The 13,352-nt window shown below is 49.2% G+C and overlaps 1 pseudogene; it reads right to left on the bottom strand.

Annotated features, from left to right (window-relative positions):
• Positions 1-742: 742 nt before the first annotated feature.
• Positions 743-12,699, bottom strand: LOC136502573 (acetylserotonin O-methyltransferase 2-like; annotated as a pseudogene).
• Between the last annotated feature and the right edge of the window lie 653 nt (positions 12,700-13,352).

The raw sequence follows: 13,352 nt of genomic DNA, 5'->3' as shown, positions 1-13,352 counted from the left end.
CAAGTTCACTTGACCCTATGTATCCATTGAGGCCGTGAGTGACCTCTAAAAGCTGCGTTGTACGTCTCTTGCAACTGTTTTTCTCGAATCCACTAGATGATATTTTATCCTTGCGGGGCAATAATAGCCCTCACAAATTGTCATATTGATTCATCACAAGCACGGGAGCACCGGACGCCACCTAATCACCTAGACAGCTTCTCCTCCAAATGTAACAAATGTGCAACCGAGATTCTTGACTTATCGCAAGTGCTCAAGGCTAGTCCATACAAGTTCACTAATTAAGGCTCTCAAACTTCAAATCTCTCAAACAACTAATTTTTTAACCTAAATCATTCACGTCCCAAAACAATCACCAAAATATTAGAAGCAGACATGCAGCTATTGTAACCTAAAGAAATCATAAAAATAATCAAACAGTGCAACTAGAAAATGGATGATGTAGAAAAAAAAAAGAAACACAGATTCAATTCATGGTCTTTCAATTTTTTTTATGGTATAAGTACAATAAAGCGTTGCCCAGGTTGTTTATAAAGAACAAAATAATACATATGCGGATAATAACTCCCTGTGAAATACAAGCCTTATACAATATATATGGGGATAATAAGTGTTGATATTTTATGGAATTCCTTCCATGATACAAACAGCCATAAATAGCGTAGTCACAATTATTCATTATTTATCTCCTATTGTCGTGGTACTTAATTGTATAGATAGATTGTTTCCGCCTTGAGCTTCTTCATGGAAAAACCTCAATGATTGAATGAAAACCTAATATGGGCGTGATCTTGTAATCACTGAACCCAGCTTTTGAAAAGATTTTTCTCCATTCGTGCTCCTTCCGCTCAGACCCACCATATCGCATCATGGACATATCAAACATCACTTGCGTTTCTTTGACAACTTTGTCTGATCCATAGCGGACCACAGCATTCATAATGATCACTTTTCCTCCAGCATCTCTGGACGGAATTGCTCTCTCGCACTGTCCACTACCGAAATCAGTAGGTTTGTCGTGTGTCCAGGGCACACGGCGAAGCCTACAAAACACTCGGCAAATGGCACTCGACGAATAAAGACTTGGCAAAGCTGTCTTTGCCAAGTGTTTTTTTGTCGAGCACTCGGCGAACACTTTGTCGAGTGCTAAACCGACACTCGACAAACATTTTTCAAAAAAAAAAAATACAAAAAAAACAAGCACCACCGGCCGCCGCCCACCACCGAGCTGCCTCCCGCCGCCACCACGCCCGAGCTGCCTCCCGCCGCCACCAAGCGCGCCACGCCACCATGCTATGATCAGTACCAGGCACCTTGATGATCACTAGCTTGTTCGAGGTCTAGTACACTGCAGTTGATGTGCGGAAAGGCCATAGCGATGGCCATAGCGGCAGCGCCATCACTACTGGAGGCGCATGCTTTGCCGAGGGCCTCTGGCCCTCGGCAAAGGACTAGAAACCCTCGACAAAGGCTTTGCCGAGGGCTGCCCTCGGCAAAGACCCCTCGAGGAATTTTTAGACGGCGAAGGGGTCTTTGCCGAGGGCCCTTTATCGGGCCCTCGGCAAAGCCTTTGCCGAGGGCCAGGATCGCCCTCGGCAAAGAAAAGACGCCGTCAGATGCCGGCGCCGTAGGCGGTTTCTTTGCCGAGGGCCGACCCTCGGCAAAGAAATGGTTTTTTTTTTGAATTTGTTTGCCGAGGGCCGACCCTCGGCAAATAAAAGTTTTTATTTTTTTTAAATCTTTGCCCAGGGCCTCCTCTATGGCCCTCGGCAAAGAAATATTCAGGATTTTTTAAAAATTCTTTGCCGAGGGCCGGCCCTCGGCAAAGAAATGGTTTTTTTGAATTTTTAACCCTTTGCCGAGGGCCTACTCCCTGGCCCTCGGCAAAGAAATTTTCAGAATTTTTTAAAAATTCTTTGCCGAGGGCCGGCCCTCGGCAAAGAAATGGTTTTTTGAATTTTTAACCCTTTGCCGAGGGCCTACTCCCTGGCCCTCGGCAAAGAAATTGGCAGGATTTTTTAAAAATTCTTTGCCGAGGGCCGGCCCTCGGCAAAGAAATGGTTTTTTGAATTTTTTTAACCCTTTGCCGAGGGCCTACTCCCTGGCCCTCGGCAAAGAAATTGGCAGGATTTTTTCCAAAAAATCTTTGCCGAGGGCTATTGCTTGGGCCCTCGGCAAAGGACACTTCTTTGCCGAGGGCCTTGGTCATTGCCCTCGGCAAAGAGGCAGAAATTTAAATTTTTTTTTGTTTTTTGCATTCTATCGACACAAGCATTTCATATATATACATATATATATATCACACAGAACCCATTTTCTCACAATATATGACAACCATAATTGTGAACCACAAATCACAATATATTACAACGACAAGTCACATGTTCATCATCATTCACATGTTTATTACGACAAGTTAATAAAATCCAAGCACAAGTCACAACCATAAATCACAAATCACGCTAAAGTCTAACCACATCACCTAGCACGAGTCCTCATCAAGCTAGCCTATGAGACGATGGTGAAGGAAAAGCAGGATCACCCGGTGACGCACTAGCGGGTTGATTGGAACCCGCGGACTGAAGCTGCACAAAGGAGCAGAGATTGCATGTGTGAGTAATCCGGGAAAACAGTTTTGAAACTTAGAGATTGCATCTAGTATTGTAGGAATACAAAAAGATTAGACTCAATTGAAAATTTCGGCAGCACCTCCCCTACACGGGGAGGTTTCCAAAACCTGCAAGAAACGACGGCACGAACGCCGACATCCATAACGGCACGAACGCCGACATCCACAACGGCACGAAGGCCGACATACATGCAAAGCACAAGCGAAAAGTGAACTTTCATACTTACAGGAGTAGCTGCAGGAGTAGGAGGTGGAGGAGCTGAAAACTGCATAGGTACACCCGATGCTTGCCCAAGACTTTGCATGATCACCATCATCTCCGCCATCTGCTTCTGCGCGGCCTCGAACGCGACCTTCTGGGCCTGCAGCTGTGCGGTCAGCTCCGCGTTCTGCTCTTGACTTTGCCTTTTTGTTTCTTGCAGCTCGGCCTGCAATATTTCACTCCAATGTATCAGTAATGCAAATCTAATTTAGGTGTTTAAATATGTACGTACGATGAGTAAAACATGAATTACCTGGAGTGCTTGGACCTGCTGCAGTGCTGGAGACGGTCGTGGACGTATGGGCTGGCTGGAGCTCATGCTCCGTGCTCGGATAGCGTCGAGGGAGGGAACAGTGGTGGAGTCGATGGCGCCGTCTGCAATCCACAGCCGCCCGTGCTTCTTGCCTCCTCCGAGCCTCATGATCGCCTCTGCATCAATGGGCTCAGTGCGCACATTGTAATCTTCCTCATAGATCCTCCTTACCGTTGACGTGTACTCTTGGACTTTAGTGTACACGTTTGGGTCAGAGTACATCTGGGGCGGGGCAGCCGGGTCGAAGGAGACAGAGGACGACGCCCTACCCATGTGAGACATAGCCCACGCAGAGAACTCCGAGATCTCCTCGCCCGGGTGCGCAGCCTCCTGCGAGAAAGACGGGAAGATGGTGAGAAATCAAATAGAATTGAGCGTCAAAATAAATGAAAGAAATCACTTACGTATGCTTGTTTGTATCCGGGGAGGCTACGACTGCCTTGATGGTGAGTTGGACCTTGCCTCATCAGACACTGTTCCCGCTGCCTCTCGTGCGTGTCAACAAAGTCCTGTGATAACCACTTGTCCACGATCATGGCCCAGCACTCAGGATACGATCGGCACCACCAGGGAATCACCTACAAGTCATCGAGTATTTGACATATAAGAAGAAATTGAACCTACTTAATATCAGAACGAATCATTATGAATGTTATTCGCCTACCTCAAGGTACTGGTCCCGGGTCAGCGTAATCCGTCTTGCTTGAGGCTTGGGGAGGAACTGCCTAAGTACCGACCTGTAGTAGTCTATGTGGGCCTGGACGCGCCCATGGTGGTGCATCTCGGTGACATACTTCCTACAAGCTACGGCAGCCGCCCGATCCGCCTGGGCCTCAAGTCCTTCTTCGGCCTTGAAATATTTCTGCATACAAAACCAATGTATCCATTCATTATTTCAATAAAAGATTTAACCAATGAATGCGATGTATTAAGCAATATTGTGTGAGAGAGACTTACCCAAAACTTCGCCAATACTCGCTCCTGCTTGTTGCGGTAAGTGTCATCCGTGACCAGCGCGTACCTGTCCCAGTTGGAGGCCGGCTCCCGCACCACCGGCTCTTCGGACAGTTGCACAATGCCGGGGTACCATTTCCTGCACAAAACACCAAGGATGCTTGCGGGGGTGCATGCTGGAGTACCCGACAAAACCAGCCATGCCCTGCACAAGTGATTAAGAAAATTTATCAGTTTCTCTTAAGATTTCCAACATATCTTATGAAGTAGTTGTGATAACATCCATAGTTACTTACCTCTTTGCCATAGGCCGTATCACTGAGCGGTTGTGAGGAAGCGGAACCGGAGGGAGGCTCACGGGACCTCGCTCGTAGAGAGTCCGGGTAGCGGTACCCTCTCCCTCGCCCTCGAGCGCCTCGCCTCCCTCGCCCTCGAGCGCCTCGTCTCCCTCGCCCATCTGCTGACCCCTCTCGTCCTCCGACGAGGACGAGGCCGTGGCCGTCACGTGCTCCTCCTCTAGCACCTCGTCACGTGTCGTGGGAGGAGACCGCTGCCTCCTGCGGCGGCTGCCCCTGGTCCTCCTCTCGTCACCTCCTGCGGACGCTACCCTGGACGATGACCCCTCACCTCGAAGGAGAGGGCGGTCTCTCCCGTAAACCGAGGGCGTGTCACGGCGTGGATGTCTGCTCGCCATCTTTGTCCAATCACCTGCAATCACAAAGAATGAACAAGACTAATTAGTACATATATTAGAAATAGATTCAAAATATATAAACAAAACATAAATTAAAAAACCATTGTATTACATGTATTAGGAATAATCTTCATGATTGGGATCATAGGTCTCATCATCACTGTCAAAATTGTCCAAATGGGCAACACTATCCGAATGTTCTATGTTGTCATCGTCGTCATTGCCTAGAAGTAATCGCTCAAGCATTGCTATGTCCTTGGCATTTACCACCACATCTCCATCGACCTCGTCATCAACCGTTTCGTTGTCTACATCCATTTCGATTGCTTCGGGTAAGACTATCTCAAACGTGCCTGGTAGCCCATCTTCTTGATAGAACTGTCCATCATATGTGTTTGCGTTAAAGTTGTAATCATCATCGTTTGGGGCAGGTAGTTTACCATGTGGAGATACCTGGTGCACAATAGCCCAACCCTTAAGATCCTCTTTGTCTTGGTTGGCGTATCGAGTATAATACACTTGCACGGCCTGTTGAGCCACAATGTAGACATCTTTTCCAGGATAGATGGAATCTTCTCGAATCTCCACTAGCCCAAGATGAGGGGTTCGTCTCGTTGATCGAGGATTAAACCAGTGGCATTTGAACATGACAGGTTTAAGAGGTTCGTCTCCATAAAATGAGAGTTCATAGATTTCCTCAACTCTACCATGATAGTCGAGGCCATCAGTGCCGGACGTACAAACTCCGCTATTTGTGGTTTTTTGTTTGGGCCGAATCTGCTCGTAACTTGTTGTGTGGAAGCGATATCCGTTGATGTCATAGCCGGTAAATGACTTCACCCTAACATCATAGCCGTTTGCAACCTGTTTCAACTCGTCGCTCATGGACGAATCGGTCTGGGCCTGCAAGGTGAATCATGATAGATCGTTATATTAATCAAACGTACGATCACCTTGGACGATCGAACGTACGAGCTAAATTGGACATTACCTTTTGTTTGAACCAAGAAATGAAATCAGGCCTCCCCGCTCCCACACCCCGTGAAACAAGGGTGTCTTGTTCATGCGAGGTAGGATCCCTTGATTGATGCCAGAATTCATGAACAAATTCCCTGTCCGAACGAGAATCAATGGGGTTGAATGCAGAATAGTGATGGCATATTGAAATAAGTTCATTGAGAACTTACTTGATGAACGGCTGCACCTCGGTAAGGTTATTCAACACATATAGCATGATATTGCGCCACTCTTCATTTCCCAATAGCTTTGGGGTTGATCCACTTGCGCTGCCGAGTTGGCCTTGGAAAAGGCTCAGGGTCGATTCATTTTCGCCAGTATTGTAACGAAAGGGTGGATTATGATTGCTAGGAAGGTTCGGCTTGTAGTATAGCGTTGTGAAGTTTGCCACCTCCTCCCGAAGGCATGCCTCTGCAATGGAAGCCTCAATTCTGGCTTTATTTGTACATTTTTTGCGAAGAGTCTTTAGACATCTCTCGATCGGATAGCACCAACGGGCCTGCACGGGCCCCCCCAAACGTGCCTCGGACGGGAGGTGCATAATCAGATGTTGCATCGGCAAGAAGAAGCTGGGTGGAAAGATTTTCTCCAGCTTACAGAGCAACACAGGTGCCGCTTTTTCCAAGTCCTGAGCGATGGTCCGAGATATCTCCTAGGCACAAAGCTGGCGGAAGAAAAAGCTCAACTCTGCCAGCACTTGCCAGACATGCTCAGGGACATAGCCTCGGACCATCGCTGGAAGAAGCCGCTCAATCCATATGTGGTAGTCATGACTCTTCATCCCGTTGACTCGCAGAGTGCCTAAGTTCACTCCCCTGCTAATATTCGCTGCATATCCATCTAGAAACATTAACATCTGCATCCATTTTAGTACCTCCCTCCTTTGATCAATCTGCAAGACGAAATTGACCTTAGGCCTTTTCTAGTTCTTATTTCAGCCACTAGGAGGCTGCATCGCTTGATTCGGTCTATCGCACAACGTCGCTAGGTCCACTCTAGCCTTAACGTTGTCCTTAGACTTGTCAGTGTCCATGAGAGTTCCCCAAAGTGCCTCGGCGATATTCTTTTCAGTGTGCATTACATCAATGTTATGTGGCAGAAGAAGGTCATCGAAATAGGGGAGCCTCGTCAAGCCGGATTTATGAGTCCACATATGTTCCTCACCATATCCCACAAAACCACCTTCTTCATTGGGCACGAGAGCATCTATCTGAATACGAACCTCGGCACCAGTCGTCAAGTGCGGTTTAGGGTCTATCACTTTGACACCTTTCATAAAGCTGTTGATGTCTTCTCTAAATTCATGGTTTAGAGGGAGAAACTGACGATGCTGGTCGAACGACGAATACTTGCCACCCTTCTTCAACCAAATGAACCTCATGGCTTCCTTGCATACTGGGCATGGGAACTTCCCGTGAACACACCAGGCGGCGAATAACCCATACGCCAGGAAGTCATGTAGGGAGTAGTGGTACCAAACATGCATTTTGAAGCTTGTCTTTGTAGCTCGATCGTATGTCCATACCCCTTTCTCCCAAGCGTGGATCAATTCATCAATCACAGGCTCCATGAACACACCCATATTACTCTCCGGGTGTCCAGGAATTATCAACGACAAGAATACGTTATGCCGTTGAAAGGAGATGCCGAGAGGGAGATTGAGGGGGATAACAAAAACGGGCCAGCATGTGTATGGGGCAACCATCATTCCATAAGGATTGAACCCATCTGTTGCCAGCGCGACACGTACATTACGAGCCTCAGCTGCTTTGTCACGATGTTTGTCATTGAAATATGTCCATGCTTCAGCATCAGACGGATGTACCATCTTCCCAGGATTGTACCGTTTGCCATCTTTGTGCCATGTCATCTGTTTCGCGGATTCCTCAGTCATGAATAGCCATTGGATCCTCGGTAGGAAAGGAAGGTGACGTACTCTCGCGGGGATCGAAAGCTGCTGCTTCTGACCATCACCAGAGTCTACCTCTAGGTACCTGGAGGATTTACACTTCGGACAGTAATTTGCATCCTTATGTTCTTTCCTAAATAGGACGCACCCCTTTGGACAAACATGTATCTTGTCATATGGCATCTTAAGCATACGAAGGAGTTTCTCTGCCTCATACAAGTTCGTCGGCAAAGTGTGCTTCTCCGGTAGCATGGTGCCAAACACGGCCAACATCTTATCGAAGCCTTCTCGACTCAGGTTTAACTCGGCCTTCAACCTCATTACGCGTCCAATCGCATCTAGCTGAGAAATCATTGTACGCTCGTGAAGGGGTTTCTATGCCGAGTCCAACATTTTGTAGAAGTCCTTTGCGGATTCCTCCATCTCCTCCTTCTCACGTCGTTCAGCGAAGTGAGCTTGGTGGGCGTCATCTAGCATGTCTGCTACCCCGGCATCATCATCAAAAGCCTCGAGGCGTGCTCTCACCACCTCCGCTCTTATACGATCTGCTTCACCATGGTAGATCCACTGCTGGTAGCCGGGCATATAACCATTGAACACAAGATGTCTACCCATGGTCTTCTCGTCTACTTTTCTCCTATTGTCACATTTGCTGCAGGGACACCAAACTAGAGAATGTCCTCCTGCTCCTGGGCCAAATGCATGTTTCAAGAAACCATCTGTCCCCTTCACCCATTCATAGTCGTAGTCACTCCCGCTTCTCCAGCCCGTGTACATCCACTGACGGTCCTCTATCCTTTAACATTTACAGCATAGAGTATCGTGACCATCAATTGCATCTACGCGGTGTTCCTACTGTCTAATAGGTGAGGATAGGTCCTAATCCCACCCGCGGATGCGTAGATGAGGTCAGTTTCCATGCTCCGCTCCTCTCTGAGACAGAATTTCGGCAGCACCTCCCCGCTGTTCTCTCGATACACGTCCTGCAAGGGAGAGTGTGTATCCGGAGAACAACAGGGAGGTGTTGCCGAAACTCCTTCCCGGACCGGAGCGGACCATGGAAACTAACCCATCAACGCATCCACGGGCTGTCCAAAAAACGTGGACAATCCGAAACAGATACGGTCACAGATACGCAAAGATCCGCATACCTACGACCGCATCTCTTTCGGACGGGAGACGCCTAACTGGGTTACGCGCGGGCTACGACAAACATGCGCAAAAAGAGGTTATTTATACCTAGGGTGTCGGTGAAGTAAGGCTAGCGGGGCAGTGGCGAATCGACGCAGTGGCGAGGCGACGCAGTGACGGCAGAACCGCGACGTCGACGAAGACGATCGGGGTCCTCCGGGTCCCCTCCGACATACTCTTCTCCTGCATAAAAAGATAATAGGTTATTTTTTGTTCAAAATTTCGGCAGCACCTCCCCTGCACGGGGAGATTTCCAAAACCTACAAAAAAACGACATGATGGCCGACATTCACAATGGCACGAAGGCCGACAACCACAACGGCACGAAGGCCCTCATATCAACTTACGGCACAAAGGCCCACACAACCAAAACGGCACGAAGGCCGACAACCACAACGGCACGAAGGCCCTCATAACAACTTACGGCACGAAGGCCCACACAACCACATACAGCACGAAGGCCGACAATGAGAGTTTTACCTAGGGTTGCGGTGGAGTCGGGCGTCGCGGTGCGGAGGTCACTTTCTTCTCCGGCGAGGTCGAGCGGCGTCGGAGTACTCCTCTCCCCCCTCTGTCCCTTCTCTCCTTTTCCCCTTCTTCCCTTCTCTTCCCTTCCTCCTTCTCCTCTTCTTCTCCTTTTCTTCCCCTTCCTCCTTCTCCTCTTCTCCTTCTCTTCTTCCTCCAACTTCACCCTCTGCCTCCTCCCCTCCAACAGCAGCCGGCGACGGAGGCGGCCTGGGGGCTGGGGTCGGGGCGGGAAGGCCGGTGAGGGGGAGCCACCGGAGGGCCGGCCGGGGCGGTCGACCTCCCCTTGCTCGACGGAGAACGGGGAACGGAGGCAGGGTGCGACCTCGGCCGCCACTGGGCGTGGTGGGGCGGCGGGCGCGCGGCGCGGTAGCGGGCGCGCGCGCGAGGCGCGACAGCGGGCGCGCGGCGCGGTGGTGGAGGCGCGGGGCGACCCACGTGCACGCGCGGCGGTGGGCGCGCGGGGCTGTCGGGCTCGGGGCGGCCAGGCGCGCAGCGGCGGCCGCGCGCTGGCGGGGCTAGCGGCGGCGGTGCTGGAGGCGCGGGGCCGCCCGGGTGCGCGCGCGGGGCGGCCGGGCTCGGGGCAGACGGCGCGCGCAGCAGCGGGGGCGCGGGCGGCGGGCGCGCGGCGGCGGGGTGTGCGGCGGCGGTGGTGGACGCGCGGGGCCGGCCTCGAGCGGGGCGCGTGGGGAGGGAGACGGTCGACGTTTTTTTTAAAATTTTCGATCGGGAATTTGGGCTGCGTCCCGATTTAGGGTTCGGTCCTTTGCCGAGGGCCCAGATGCACGGCCCTCGGCAAAGATTTTTTATTTTATTTTTAAAATTCTTTGCCGAGGGCCACGGGGAAGGCCCTCGGCAAAGAGCCCTCAGCAATTTTTTTAGTGTTCGGTCCTTTGCCGAGGGCCCAGATCCACAGCCCTCGGCAAAGATTTTTTATTTTTATTTTTAAAATTCTTTGCCGAGGGCCACAGGTCAGGCCCTCGGCAAAGTGCCCTCGGCAATTTTTTTTTTGGTTTTTTTAGCCCAGTTTTTTTGTGGTGCTACAATACATTGTTTTGAACTCAATTTTAAAATTCAGGCCAATTTTGATTTTGTTTTGTATATTTTTTTAATTTATTTCAATTCTTTGATTTTTTTTGAATATGTCAAATTTGAACTGCAGGTGCATGGAATATTGCAATGTAGTGTTTCGAAAAATGTTATTCATGTTAATTGGTGCATGTTGAGTCCCTATCCAGTAGCTCGCATTAAATTTTCACGCATCTTGTTCGCGTAACATGGCGACCGACTTGCCGGGAAAGTGTTTTAAAATTATATAAAATCCATACGAAGTCCGAAAATCACGAAACTTGGCGAGATGTCATGTTATCGCATGTGTAGGCTGTGGTAAAAAATTGAGAAGGGTTCAGGCATCCGACGTCGCAACTCGCTCGAACCCTTCTCAATTTTTTACCACAGCCTACACATGCGATAACATGACATCTCGCCAAGTTTCGTGATTTTCGGACTTCGTATGGATTTTATATAATTTTAAAACACTTTCCTGGCAAGTCGGTCGCCATGTTACGCGAACAAGATGCGTGAAAATTTGATGCGAGCTCGTGGATAGGGACTCAACATGCACCAATTAACATGAATAACATTTTTCGAAACACTACATTGCAATATTCCATGCACCTGCAGTTCAAATTTGACATATTCAAAAAAAATCAAAGAATCGAAATAAATTAAGGAAATATACAAAACAAAATCAAAATTGGCCTGAATTTTAAAATTGAGTTCAAAACAATGTATTGTAACACCACAAAAAAACTGGGCTAAAAAAACCAAAAAAAAAATTGCCGAGGGCTCTTTGCCGAGGGCCTGACCTGTGGCCCTCGGCAAAGAATTTTAAAAATAAAAATAAAAAATCTTTGCCGAGGGCCTATCCTGGCCCTCGGCAAAGGTCTTCTTTGCCGAGGGCCTAGCCTCGGGCCCTCGGCAAAGCCGATTTATAAAAAAAAATTTGGCCGAAAACTGGTTTTTAAAAAATCTTTGCCGAGGGCCTGATCTGGGGCCCTCGGCAAAGACTTAAAAAAAAAATTTGCCGAACCTTTGCCGAGGGCCTAACGGGTGGCCCTCGGCAAAGTTTGACGGGAAATGGCCGCCGTGACCCAACGGGCCTACTTTGCCGATGGTATCTTTGCCGAGGGCCGAAGCGCTCGGCAAAGATTTGATTTGCCGTGGGCATGTCTTTGCCGAGGGTTGTACCCTCGGCAAAGGCTTCTTTGCCGAGGGCCGTTATTTGCCGAGGGCTCCTGTGTCTGGCCCTCGGCAAAGAGTCTCTTTGCCGAGTGCCTGATATTTAGCCCTCGGCAAAGCCTCAGGTCCTCGACAAAGTACGCGTTTCCAGTAGTGCATGGCCCCTCCAACATCAACCAGCGAGGTGAGCCCACTGAAGATACTGCTGATGCAGGTGTCTTTCAGCATGAGGTACATAGCCATGCTGGTGTCCACGGCACAGCCTTCGTTCATGGGCTCATGGCTTTGTCGTAGGCGGCATCGTTCTTCGTGAAGCTCCATGGAGGCACACCATGTGCCATCTCGAAGAGCGTCGTGGTTCCGCCATCTTTGAGCCACTCTTCCAAGCTGAAGAAGGTGGAGACGGACGTGCTAGGGCGCGGCGCGCCAGGAGGCGGAGCAGTGCCGACATGTCAAGCGAGGCGGCTGATGCCTCCTTGTTATTGGCGCCATCGCCGACGAGGACACTGGACACGGGGGTGAGCGTGTAGACGGTCTCACTCTCACCATCGTCGTCGTCGTTGCCAGCTGCAGCTCGCTACTCACCAAAGATGCCGAAGCAGGTAAGCATGCGCATGAGCCGCTGGAGGTGCGAGCGCTTGGCGGGGTGGACGCCGGTGCTGGTGACGAGGTCGGAGATGGTTGCTGCGCCGCCGCGGCGGTGGATGGCGCCGGGGATGCCTAGTCCAACCGCGCGCACCAGCGCCGAGGACTTGATGTGGTGAAGGCCGTGGTGATACAGCTCCAAGTAAGTTTGGTGCTGAAGGTGGTTGTGGGCATCGTTAGGCTCTTGTTGCTCTGCATGAGCAGAAGGGGACATGGTGAATTGGTGATGAGATGTTGTTGATCAAATTTTCAACTGTCACTCATATTTCATACATGGATGGGCCTCGATTAAAGCCGATTTTATAAGCGAGCATCATCCAGCGGACAGATGGAGAGAGCTGGATCTTTTTTGTTTTAAGCCCCCAAAATTATAATATTTTAATAATAACACATTCATAACTAAATTTTCAGACACTATTCTTTTTCAACACAACACTGCACATGACGTGACAAATGAACATACTCTCTCGGTCTCAAAATAAGTACACATCTAGCATTTCGAGGACATTTGAAACATTGTACTTTAAGATTCACAACTTTGTAATTCTAAACTTTTCACTTCAACTTTTTTGAACTTTGTTGTAACATATTTCTAACTTTCTATTCCTATATCCAAAACTTTTAAAATTAGATACTAATAATATGGTATTTTATTGATGCACAATGCTTGCATGGCGCAGCCACAAAAACTTTCTTTTTTTCGTGATCGCAGAATATAGCCTATTTTTCATTAAAAGGAGTGAATTACACGACGCAGCTATGAGAGAACCCTCATAGCACATATTACAAACCACCAAGCTAGTGGTGAGTGACATGGAATAAACATATGAACAGAAAAAGAAGGAAAAAGAGCAACTGCCCTCAACACCCAAGACCTACAACTGAGTACGTCTGCGACAAAAGTAATCAACGCAAAGGTCGCCTACAAGATAGACAAAGCCGTGGTGGCAAAGCATCCCACTACACCACAAC

This window comes from Miscanthus floridulus, chromosome 14, assembly GCF_019320115.1.
Source record: "Miscanthus floridulus cultivar M001 chromosome 14, ASM1932011v1, whole genome shotgun sequence".
NCBI classification, from domain to species: domain Eukaryota; kingdom Viridiplantae; phylum Streptophyta; class Magnoliopsida; order Poales; family Poaceae; genus Miscanthus; species Miscanthus floridulus.
The sequence above is the reverse complement of the archived record's forward strand: the minus strand, read 5'-3'. Positions and strand labels throughout refer to the sequence as shown.